Source organism: Canis lupus, chromosome 17 (assembly GCF_048164855.1).
Source record: "Canis lupus baileyi chromosome 17, mCanLup2.hap1, whole genome shotgun sequence".
Taxonomy (NCBI): domain Eukaryota; kingdom Metazoa; phylum Chordata; class Mammalia; order Carnivora; family Canidae; genus Canis; species Canis lupus.
The window spans coordinates 40,614,554-40,626,929 of record NC_132854.1 but is presented as its reverse complement, the minus strand read 5'-3'; the positions used below and the strand labels follow the sequence as shown (position 1 = coordinate 40,626,929).

The following is a 12,376-nucleotide window of genomic DNA, read 5'->3' as shown; positions in this document are numbered from 1 at the left end:
ATGTTTCTTTCTCTCTTTTTCTTTCTTTCTTTCTTTCTTTCTTTCTTTCTTTCTTTCTTTCTTTCTTTCTTTCTTTCTTCTTTCTTTCTTTCTTTCTTTCTTCTTTCTTTCTTTCTTTCTTTCTTCTTTCTTTCTTTCTTTCTTTCTTTCTTTCTTTCTTTCTTTCTTTTTCTTTCTTTCTTTTTTTCTTCTTTCTTTCTTTCTTTCTTTCTTTCTTTCTTTCTTTCTTTCTTTCTTTCTTTCTTTTCTTTCTTCTTTCTTCTTTCTTTTTTTTTTTACTAGAATACCTGTAGTGACCACCTTATGACTATCCCAGTATTATATATGTTGGGTGTTTTGGTGGGGGAAATGGAGGCAGGTTGCTTATCTCTTTTACTTTCTCAGATCTATAGATTTGGAGAAGTTGGACTTGAGGGGCTGTACTTAAGCAACTACATTTGGATTGCCTTATTTATACCTAGTCTTGATTTAGATGCTGTGCTTATGGACTTTGAATTAATGCTATAAGGATGAGACTCCAGGTAATTTGGAGGAGATAGAGTACATTTTACATAGTAGAAATACATGACTCATTGGAGACCTAATGGAAGACTCTGGTAGGCAGGCTCTAGGATGACCTCCAAAGAACTCTCTCTCTTCATTCATGCTCTGATGTAATTTCCTTCACTAAATGTGGGCTGTAAGTTTGTACTTGCTTCTAATAAACAAAATATGGCAGAAGTAATAGGATGTCATATCTGGCATCAGGTTTTTAAAAGAACCTTCCATCTTGGGAATCCTTTTTTGTTTCTCTCCTGCTCTCACTTTAGTTGTCTCTATCTCTTACTCTGCTTTGGAGAAAGAAAGGTTGTCACAGTGTCTGTATTCCCGTGGTACTGACCACATGGCAAGAACCTGTTGTCTTAAGCCAACAGCCATGTGAGTGTGCTTAGAAGCAGCTCCTCCTCCATATGAGCCTAAAATCAATGCAGTCTCGATAACATCTTGATTGCAGTTTTGTGAAATACCCTTAGTTAAATTCATTCAACTACATTGTTTCCAAATTGTTGCCCTACAGAAACAGTAAGATAATAGGTGGTCTGTGCTTGCAGCTGCTAAGTTTTGGGCTAATTTGTTACACAGCAATGAATTATGAATACATTGGGTTATGAAATGTCTTACTAAACCTCAGCTCTGGCTTCTGTAAATTATTTTAAATAACAAAAGAGAGAGAAAATGGCATGTTATGGCTCCCGGAAATTATGGTTCTCTTTAACTGTAATGCATTTCTTTTGCTAAAACATAGAAAGTGGGTATATTCATTCATTACCCATGACACATATACTAAAGCAATATTTTTATTTGTAAATACTGCAACAAGTTTTAAACATATTATCTAAGAATCTGTTCAGTGTTGATAAAGCTGGTCTTCAGTTGTCCCAGAGGGGATTTTAGAAAAGAATAAGATTCAAGCACAAATAAATTACTTAGTAATAATATATATTACTTAATTTTATGTGTATATATATATGTATACAATATATCAACATATATACTTTATGAGACCAAAATAATAAGATAATCAAATCCTCAGCCTAAATTCATTGGTCATTTGAGAGACTGAATTTCATTGTTCTGTCTCGAAATTTAGAATACTATTTTTCACTGTGAAGTTACACATAAAAAATGGATCAATTATACCAATGATATTTTAAAATCATTGTAGCCTTGGCTACAAAATAAAATGCACCCCCAAATCTGATTAAATTAATATAAAAGTTTAATTGACATTTCTTATGTTATTTTTTTTAATATGAAACACTTCTTGGATTTGTGTGTCATCCTTGTTCAAGGCCCTTACAAATCTTCTCTGTCTAGTTCCAGTGTTAGTGTATGTGCTGTTATAACAAGATGTTAATTTTTGTTCCAACAGAATCTTTATTCCTAAAGGAATTAATAAAGAATATAATAAAAATATACTATCACTAATTTGAAATTGAATTATTTGCTACTTTGGTTTTATAGCTACAGTGCTAAATGGGAATATTAGTAATGTATGTATTATTTGCCTATTTACTATTTTATAATTTGTTTTTCCACTCTTCTTATTTTTTTTGTGCCTGGAACTTAGAAGATAGATATGTGTATATCTTTTTTTTTTTTTTTTTTTTGGTCCCAGAATGTGTTCTTAAATTATTGTCTCTTATTATAATACTCTGCTTCTTATTGATTTAATATTTTTTACTGGGCAAGTTGGCTATATCAATAAATCTTTAGACTCAGTTATAACATTAATAGAAAGATATAAGTATAAATACAGTTAGTGCCTTCTTAGTGCTAAGTAAATAACCATCATATACATAGGCAATATCCTTGAGGCCAAGAATCATAGAGTCAAGGAAATTAAACAATTAAGCAAAGATTGTGATTAAGTGTCAGGGGAATAAGTTAAATAGAAAGGATTTAACACTATTGATGATGGATTATAAAATTTAAGTGAGTTATAGAAAGAAGTGAAGACAGGATGTGAGAAGACAGAACAATGGTGAGGTAAATGGATTAGAGAGATTGACAAAGTCAAAATATTGTGAGTAAGGATCTTGATTTTAGCACAAATTTGCTATGGTAACTGTGTAACTGGAAGAGGTACCCAAATAAGGAAAGGCTTCTTATTTATGAAAGAGGGCTTCTTCGTCATGCTAATACCTATAGGGAGATTTAGAATTGTTCTGTGAATCAGAGAAGGGGAGTGTGTGTTTGTTTCAACATTCTAGGAAAAATCAGAGCATATATCACTACATCATACCCCCACTAGCTTGCAGTAGTGAAAGATAGAATGTGTGGCCATGATACCATGTGATTTATGTATATGATACCATCTTTCTAGAACTAAATTCCCTTGGTTTAAAAAAGATTTTCTTTTTTTTTTTTTTTTTTTGCTTTTTGTCAATTAGCCTTCTATTTTCATTTCAGTATTCTGAATTGTATACTCTCATGTTCCATGGTCCTTCTCACAACTTCCATTATGCTCTCTAAAGCTCTTGATCAGTAACCACTTAGTTCTCATTAACTTAGAATAAAGTGGACAATAGGGCCAATTCTTGTCTGGCCTTCTTCTGCACCTCTAATGTTACTTCACTCTCTCCCCAGCTCATTATGTCCCCATCATTGGTTCTCTGACTGACTCTATATCATACTATCTTCTTTCCTATTTCAGGTACTTTTCATTTGATTTCCCTTATGCCTAAAAACGCATCTCCTGGCTCTTTGGTGATCAACTCCTTCCATTCCTTTGGGTCATGATTTAGGTTATCTCTACAGAAAGTCATTCCTTACCTCTTGTCACCTTAATTTGCAGCCTGTCATACTCAATATTATTATCTATTGAATTTTCTTACTAATTCCCATTTGACAGAGTTGGCTTTGTTGTGTAGTGTGTGCCTTGTTAATTGTTTGTATGTCTCATCGATAATGAGTATAAAACTTAAATGTTTAATGCAAAAATTGCTTTCAATATACCATTAGCAAACATTTCTGTATTGTCCATTCTGTGTGAAGTAGTAGCCATTGAATAGTATAAGATATTTAATTTCTTTTCCCACAGTTAGTCACCAAAAAAGAAAAACAAAGTAAAAACAATTTAATACATGAAAAGCAATATTGCATTAAACATTTCTTAACGGTTCTGAGACAGCTAATATATTCCTGAAACTTAGATTATTATAAATGAGTCATTTTCAGCAGGGGAACATTCTTATTTTTCTGCAAATTAAAGTCATTCATGATACCATTATTTTTAGGATTCTTAACATTGTGTATTTTGTTCTTCTCTTTCTACAAAGGCAAAGAAATGGGCACTATAAAAGGAACAATCGTATGTTCTGATCCCTTATAATCATTCAAACAAGCTAATCATTAACATGTGCCTTTTCAAGCCTTGAATCTCCAAACCCACAAACTTTGAGGTAGAAAAATGAAATAATTAGACTTGGTTTCTGTAAATGGAATACATATTATGGGCTACATTGCTCAGTGCTTTGTACTATCTCATTCTATGCCATTTAATTCTTGGTTTGAACTAACAATGTTGTAATTACTAATAATGATAAGAAGATAAAGAAAACATGAAGATAAAGTAAAAGATGAAGAAACAACTTTAACTGTAGTTTGAGAGATAGGATGTGCCTGGAAGGTTATACCCACCTGGGGTATTGTTAGCTGAGGACTAACTGGTGCAGTAGGGTGAAAATTCAGCTCATTTGCCTTCAGGACAATATATAAGGCCTAATTTATATTCTAGAACTTTCTTCTGGGATAAGGCCATGCTTAGCCAGAAATTACACCTTTCTTGGTTTCTTTACCTTCCCAACCTGCTTCCTCCATTTCTTTCTGGTTTCTCCTGGGAACACTTTCTAGATAAATCATTTGCTTAATAATCCTCATCCTAGTCTCCTTTGGGGAAAATTGAATAAAGACATTAAGTTTCTCATCTCTATAGTTGGAATGTAGTCTTTAATTCAAAGGCTGTGGTGAGGGTTAAGTGAATTAGTACATACAAAACACTTTTAACAATAACACATATAATGTGATAAAGATGTATTAGTATATATATCATAAAATACTGAAAAATACGTGTTCAATTAATACAACAAATAATGTGTTGAATGCTTACTACATAGTGTATACATCGTATGCATCAGAAAACAAGTAATCAATTATCCCATATTTACTTTCACATATGTTTAATCTATATATAGAGATAATTAAGCCAATATTAATAAATGAAATCTAGTCAATATGATGACATTAGCACATAGTATGTGCTAATGGTTTTCTAAAAAGTAATATAGAAGAGGCTTTTTGGACACAAATCTCAGTCAAGCTAATCAAAGAAGAGATTTGTCAAAAAAGACTAAGTAGGGAATATGTAATCCAAAAAGCGTGAAAAATGGGATGCTGAGTGGCTCATTGGGTTAAGTGTCAGTTTGGCTTAGGTCATAACCTCAGGGTCCTGGATGGAGCCCCACATTGGGCTTCAAGCTCTGATTGTTGTCTGCTTCTTCCTTCCCCTCTCCCTCTGCCCATCGCTTCCACAGCTTGTGCTGTCTCTCTGTCAAATAAATAAAATCTTTAAAAAAAAGCATGAAGGATAATGCGGAGTGAAATAGAGACAATATATACAACTTTTGAAAGATTTGGAGGAGTTTTACAAATTATTATCATTTTAATTAAGTACAGATGTGTGTCTGTGTGTTTGTCTATAAATGTACGTTAAAGTATGTGTGTGTCTACTGGGGAGTGTATTTGTGTGTGTGTGTGTGTGTGTGTGTGTGTGTGAGAGAGAGAGAGAGAGAGAGTGAGAGAGGGAGAAGGTATACACATATGTCTGTGTTGACATGTATTTTGGGGACTAGAATAGCATTGAGGCTGAAGAGATAGGCAGAAGCTGTGTTAGCATTCTCTGCTATATTCAAGAGCTCATACTTCATCTTAAAGGCAATGTCAAGTCAACGATGGATTTTAGTAGGGGAATGGAATGTTAGAAAGACAGGTTTGGCAACTGTGTTAAGAATGGAATTGAGGGCAAAGATGGTAAATAGGTTTTCAACTCATATGCCAACTCTGATCAATTGGTAGTGGCTGCCTGGAGTACTTCTTGAGGATTTTTGAGGTCTTGTCCATGCTAAGTAGGAAAGAACTCCATGATTGATTATCAATGTCTTTCATTTATTTCTCACGTCCTAACCCTTTCTTTATTGAACCGATCTTTACCGTGCATATCTGTTATAAATATCAGATGTAGATCAGCTGATATCATCACAAAAAAAAAAATGCTTCCAACCTCGGAAATACAATAACATTTTTACTTGTCTTAGAAAAAAGTATATGGGTTGGCACAGACATTAACACATAGATATATTAAAATTATTAACTTACTGATTTCAATTAATTTGTAAAAATATTTGGAAACAGAGCTCTAGGAATCTATATTTGTAGAATCAGAATAAAAAGAAAACCAAACACATAAATAAAAGGAAAGTTTTAAGACTGAAAACTATGAGATTATTGTGGTTTAAGTATAGAGACTTTGCCAAAACTTTCTCCCCTTCTACTTCAGCTAGACTAAATACTCCTCTCTCTCTCTCTCTCTCTTTTTTTTTTTTTTTTTTTTTTTTAGATTTTATTTATTCAATCATGAGAGACAGAGAGAGGCAGAGATACAGGCAGAGGGAGAAGCAGGCCCCATGTAGGGAGCCCGATGTGGGACTCCATCCCAGGACTCCAGGATCACGCCCTGGTCAGAAGGCAGACGCTAAACTGCTGAACCACCCAGGGATCCCTGACCCTTCTTGTTATGTGTTTTACATATTACCCTGCTGATTTAGACTAAATCGACTAAATGTTATAAAAGATTCCAGAGCCAGCTTTAAATAATAAATACTCTCTCATAGTGCAAGGAATAAAGCATTTGGAACCAGACAAGTCTGCTTTAGAATTCTGACTTTGTCATTTACCAACATTTGGATCTCAGGCAAGTTTTCTTTGGTGTGTCTCCTCTCTAAACATATAGTACTAACTTAATAAAGTTTTTATGAGGCTCAAATTCAATATTATGTATGCACAAAAAATGCAATTGATGGAATAGTGTAATAACACGTGACGAGCTTTTAAAATATAGTTCCTATATTACATTATATTAATTATTTTTAAAAAGCCTAAATTAATTTTTAAATCATTCACATGCTAAGAAATGTTTAAAAACAAAAAAATCCATAAAATGCTCATTTATTTTTAGTCCATCATATAGCAAAATGTTAGATATTGGGGTCACAAGTTTAAAAATTTATGGTTCACCTAATAATAAGCTAATAGTACAAACAGAAATATGTGTGCCTCACTCTCCATTAAACAAATTGCAACTGGAGTAAGATTTCATAAGAACTTCATAAGAGAAAATCACATAGTGAATATTAAATATAAATTTAACTGTAAATTGATTTTTATAGAACTATTCTGAATTGCTTTTATAGCACATGGTTATTGATACATGAATTCTGAGTTGAAACATGGCTTCAAATACTATTGCAATTTCCAAGATGCCCACACAGGAGCTCATATGTGGCAATAAATAGATCTTTTCACTTTTTAATGGCTAATAATCATCCTTCTAAATGACATCTTCATTGATGGTATCATTTTAATTATGAATCGTGTTTGATTCTTTTAAAAAGGATAATGTTGGGAATGGAACTAATGATCTCACATACATTAACGATTTTCATCGTGCTTCATGTAACTTAAGAGAACACTGAGTTGAAGTGTAGTCAATTTGAAGTATGTTGTTTCTTTCTACTCCATCAGGTACTGCATTCACATGACCCCAGGGTCTGGAGTTTTAAAACCTGGGAAATAGAGCAAAACTTGTCAAGAAAATGGCCCCTACAGCAGTCAAAGACTTGGAAAAATATTGCTCTAAAAACTGGTGTTCTTGGCCCAATAATAAATATACAGTGATTTTAATAGAAATAATCCAATATGAAATAATTCTTCTAATATGGACTCTCATGTTATAAAAAATTCAATTTTTCAGGAAGCATTTCTTTTCATTTTAAAGAATATCACACTTAATGGATCACCATTTAATACACCATTAGTGCATCATTGTTCAATTATGAAGACCAAACGACTAGAGAAATGATCCATTTTATAAATTCTTACTATATTTAGAATTAAAATCTGTTGTTTTGTGATCTCTCACAACTTTATGTCACACATTATCATCTTCTTTTCATTTAGTAGAAGCATGGGGAAAGAAAATGTACTATCCAGTCATGGTTGAGTTTCTTTATGTTTCACTTCAGTTTTCTGGGCATTACTAGTAGCTTTTATTTCACAGTTGTTTCTTGTTTAAGTCTCACGCAAGATGACAACAGCATGGGGCAAATCATTTTTGGCTTAATTTGAAATGCTGTTTTCAGGGTATTTTAACAGCGGCAATTCTCGTATGAGCAAGTAAAGATCATAAATGTTATCTGTATCTCCCCAGATAAACTACAAATAGAAAAACAAACACACAACAGAATTTGTAAAGTGATAAAAGAATTTAGTATGTCTTAGCCATGCCAGTAGAGTTTGAACATGGATAAAATCTGTATATATGAAATTTGACATACTCTTAAAAAGAACAAAGTAAAAACAAGGAAAATAAAAATGCTTACAAATCAGACAAACTCTACAACGGAAATCCGATCTAAACTTATGCTATTCAGGTGAAATACATGCTAACTGTCAAAAAGTTAACAATTTCAAACTCATTGCTCTATGCCTGTGTCCATGTGTGTGCATGTGTGTGTGCATGTGTATGCATTTGTGTATGTGTGTTGGAGAAGGAGTATTCTTAAAAAGAAACAATGAAAAACAAAGAAACAATGAAAGTTATCTGGTTAACTTACTGAAAAAAGTACTAAAATTATTTCAATAAAAATAGATTGATGTAAACTGGGGAACAGCAATTGTGCCTTATAGCTTCTTATATCTTTCACCTCAAGCAAATGACCATCCCTTTGGTGGCTAACAGTGAGAATGAACAGATAGGATGGCCAATCCACTCTCATTTAACCACAGTCTACCACAAAGATTGTCAATCTTAATTTTAATATTGTTTTAAATATTTGAAAAAGGTTATATTGAGCAGATATCATTTTTTCTAATATCATTTGAGATAATAATAAATCTCCCATTTGTCAAGTTTTAGGTGCAAATCCTTATTCATTTCATCACTATTTATAAATTGTTATAACTTTTTACATCTGGTATAATCTCTGAGACCTGTCTATATTTACTGATATCTGATTTAGAGTGAGTACTTGAAGGTCACAAGCAGTATTTTCATCTCTTCACCATCTCAAATTAACATTGTTAGTGAACTTTTTGCCTGTGGAATTATAATGAGACTGCATGCGGGCTTTTCTATATCATCTCTAGATAAATTCTAACCATCAAACTATAAATGAGGCTATCTTTTCACTAGATCTATATCCTATTCTTATATAACTTAAGTCTGAGATTACATCTACTTTTCTAAGAAGCCATCAAATTATACTGACAATTCATATTGTTTGTTTTAAATAAAAAAACAACCTTTTTCACATGAAGAAATCAGGTTACATTTTCTTTTTCTGTATATATGAAGTTGATGTTTCTGAAACTCATTGCAAAAAATTATGTTTAAGTCAAATGAAAATTAAAATTTTGTTTGAGAAGATAACCCAAGGCACATAAGTATTTAAAATTCATTTATTTATAAAAACAAGGGGCACTATTTTCTAACTTTATGTATTAATGAAATTATTCTGCTGAGACAGAGGTGAATGAATTTGTAAGAGTTACAATACTTTCAGAGATATTGTTTGAGAGTCAGGCACATATAAAAAAGTGATAAGGAACCACCAGCTGAAGTATATCAGCTCTTATTAATTCTTACTAAATTGTCTTTTATTTGTTTGGTTTTTTTTTTTTTTTTTTTTTTGGTGTTGAATTTGTAAATACTTCTCTTATCCATCATTTGCCTTAATGCATACTACTTCACTCCTATACATTCTATACATTTTCTTCCAACAAAAGTGGGACCGACTATTGTCCATATCAGTAAAAGTGGGACCGGCTATTGTCCATATCAGTATGGTAGTTACGTGAACAAATATAAGCTCAGATAAATTAGATTTGATTTCCATGAGTTTGCCATTATAATGATATAGTGAATATTTGCAGTCAAAACAGTTATTTCTAAAAATCAAATAGAGTATAAATTCTCTAATAAAAGTAAGTTTTAAAAACAGTAATCTTTTGTGGGGAAGTAAAGAAGAAACAGATCTAAATTAATCATGAAAAAAAAAAAAATCTAGTCCTAAAAGTTTGGTTGTGATTGGGTGGCATTAAGATTTAAAAGCTTAAAATGGAGTTTTGTTTTGTTGTGTTCGTTTTTTCCTTATGAAAATAGTTCTTAATTTGTATTTCTATATCTAAATATAACTTTTGAAACTTATTGTAACAAGTTATTTTGAAGAAGGATTTGTATCCTGTCCTCTCTTACTTTTTGTGGGTCCAGTAATGCATCTTACCTTAAGACAGATCTAATCAGCAATGTTATTGTATCTCCTCTGACTTCTCATTTGAACTTAACATTTTTTCCCCCAAGATTCACAGATATTAGTTTTTGTTTTTCTACATGTCTCATGTAGCTTTTTCAGTATTTATCTATTTTTATAGTGTTCTCAGCTTACTTTGCCAATCCCTTTAAATCTATTAATAGATTGTTTCTATATTAATTCTTTATCTAATAACCATGTTTCCAGAAACAATGCATGTTTCTGAAATATATCTTACTAATTAATAAATGATTTGTTGTGCTTAAATCAATATTAAAATAAAGATACATATGTCTAGGAGAATAAAAGAAGCCTGCTTAGGGCAGCATTCCAAAATCAAATTCTAAGTTCATTTTTTTTACTTATTAAGAGTAAAAAGAATAAACTCTCTAAAAGAGAGAATTAAATGATATAGCTAAATACAAATGCAAATTAAAGCTTTGCTTATACACCATATCTTATCTATATGATTGGCAAACATTCAAAAGTTTGCAAAAATACTTTGTTGCCAAGGCTACAGAAAAACAAGAACTCATACATTTTTGTTGGGAAAGCAAAATGGTACAACCTTATGGAAGGGATTTGGCAAATTACATATGCATTTCCCCTTTTACACTGAGATCTCATTTTGAGAAATCTATTCTAAAATACACTGGCAAAAATCCAAATATATACATATGCAAGTATATCTTAATGCAATATTGTCTGCTATTTTAAATAGTGCGTTGTGGATACAACTTACTGTCCATCAATGGATTGAATAAATGATGGTACCACACAACAGTGGGGTCCCACATGGGGACTTTATCATTGTAAAGAGTAATAATTTATATTTCTATATGCTTTTATGACATAATATCTGGGATTAGTCATTTTAGAAATAAAAATAGAGTAATCAAAGTGTGCGTAAGATGTGGCAAGGTTATCAATTTATTGTCTCTCAGCTCCTAATCAATACTTCTTTGTCTAGAGCAATATCCTCTTCCTAAAAATCTCTTCTCTACAGCTCTCCAAAATGTTCAGCTTTGTCAAGAGAAAGCACTAGAGTGACACTCTAAGGAGACAGAGGTAGGAGGCCATTTCTTTTCCCAGTTCTGGTCCTGCTTCCAGTTTTCCTTGTGTTAAGTATGGTTGCTGAGGTCCACTGATGCTCATCTTGTAAGAATAAATTCAGATTAAAAATGAGGCTTAATTATCCTTGCTAAAAATAAGGAAAGAGACTCCCATCCTCTTTCTCTTTTATAATATGTTTATTTTTGAAGACTTGTACATTTTTTCTTTGCCCCTTTAAATTGTATTCAAAGGGTGAGAGTATCCCAGGAAACTGGGAACCATCAGGTCAACGTCCGGGAGCCACCTTTGGAAATCCAAGATGTCAGCCATATCTCCCAGTTTCCTGGTTCTAAGTTGCAACCTTACCTTTCTCCTGTCATAAAGATACAAGAAATTACTTTTTTTCTTTTAAAAGCATTTAGCAAAACAAGTGGCTACTCCAATTACAACTGATTTAGAATAAGCTATAGTTAACAAATAGTGGGGTCGAGTCCTCTTAATCAAGGATTTTTTTCTGAAAAAAAAAATATTTACAATATAATGTATCAATGGGCTATATACAAGGGTAAGATTTTCTAGTGTTGTTGCAATCTCTTTAGGAAATGCTGTGATGCACATCACATTATGGCTTAATATTCTTTCAATAATAAAACTGGTTTTATTTCCCTTCTGCTTTTTCCCTTCTACTTTTCTTGGGTGGCAGGAGATTTTGTTTTCAGTTAGATTTCCCCAACAATATTAGTTGGCCTCACAGACTTTCCCGACACAAAGGTGCTTTTATGGGTAGATTTTATTCAAGTTCAAGGGACATTTTTCTACCTACCCCTAGGGCCCCATGTAAAAAACATTTCTGCCTACAACCTCAGGCCACAGTCTCTCAGTCGGTGGGCCCTTTCTTTGAGCAAGCTCCTACCACCACTGAGACAATGACTTCCCTACCTAACAACTGCTTCTTATTATCTGCATTAACTCTTTCCTTAGCGAGTAGCCCCATTCATGGCAGCCATGGCCGTACTCTCCATCAACTCTCCCAATCTAGTGACCACATCTTGAGACCTGGTATGTCCATCCTACACCTTGCGACAACTGGGGGTGACTCCAACAGCATAGCTCCAGCTTGCACTCTCAGGCAACTTGCTTTGAGACATCAGTAGGGCTATTGGCTTCTGAGTTGTTCTAATCCTCTTCAAAGAAAT

General features: G+C 32.7%; 1 long non-coding RNA gene and 1 other non-coding gene across 3 annotated transcripts in view; one reads left to right on the top strand and one right to left on the bottom strand.

The window, feature by feature from the left end:
* LOC140608397 (uncharacterized) overlaps nucleotides 1–12,376 on the top strand; it is a 140,546-nt gene that overhangs the window by 3,528 nt on the left and 124,642 nt on the right. The window lies entirely within an intron of this gene.
* LOC140608500 (U6 spliceosomal RNA) lies at nucleotides 1,787–1,889 on the bottom strand. Its single transcript, XR_012010521.1, has one exon. It is a non-coding gene; the product is annotated as a U6 spliceosomal RNA (small nuclear RNA).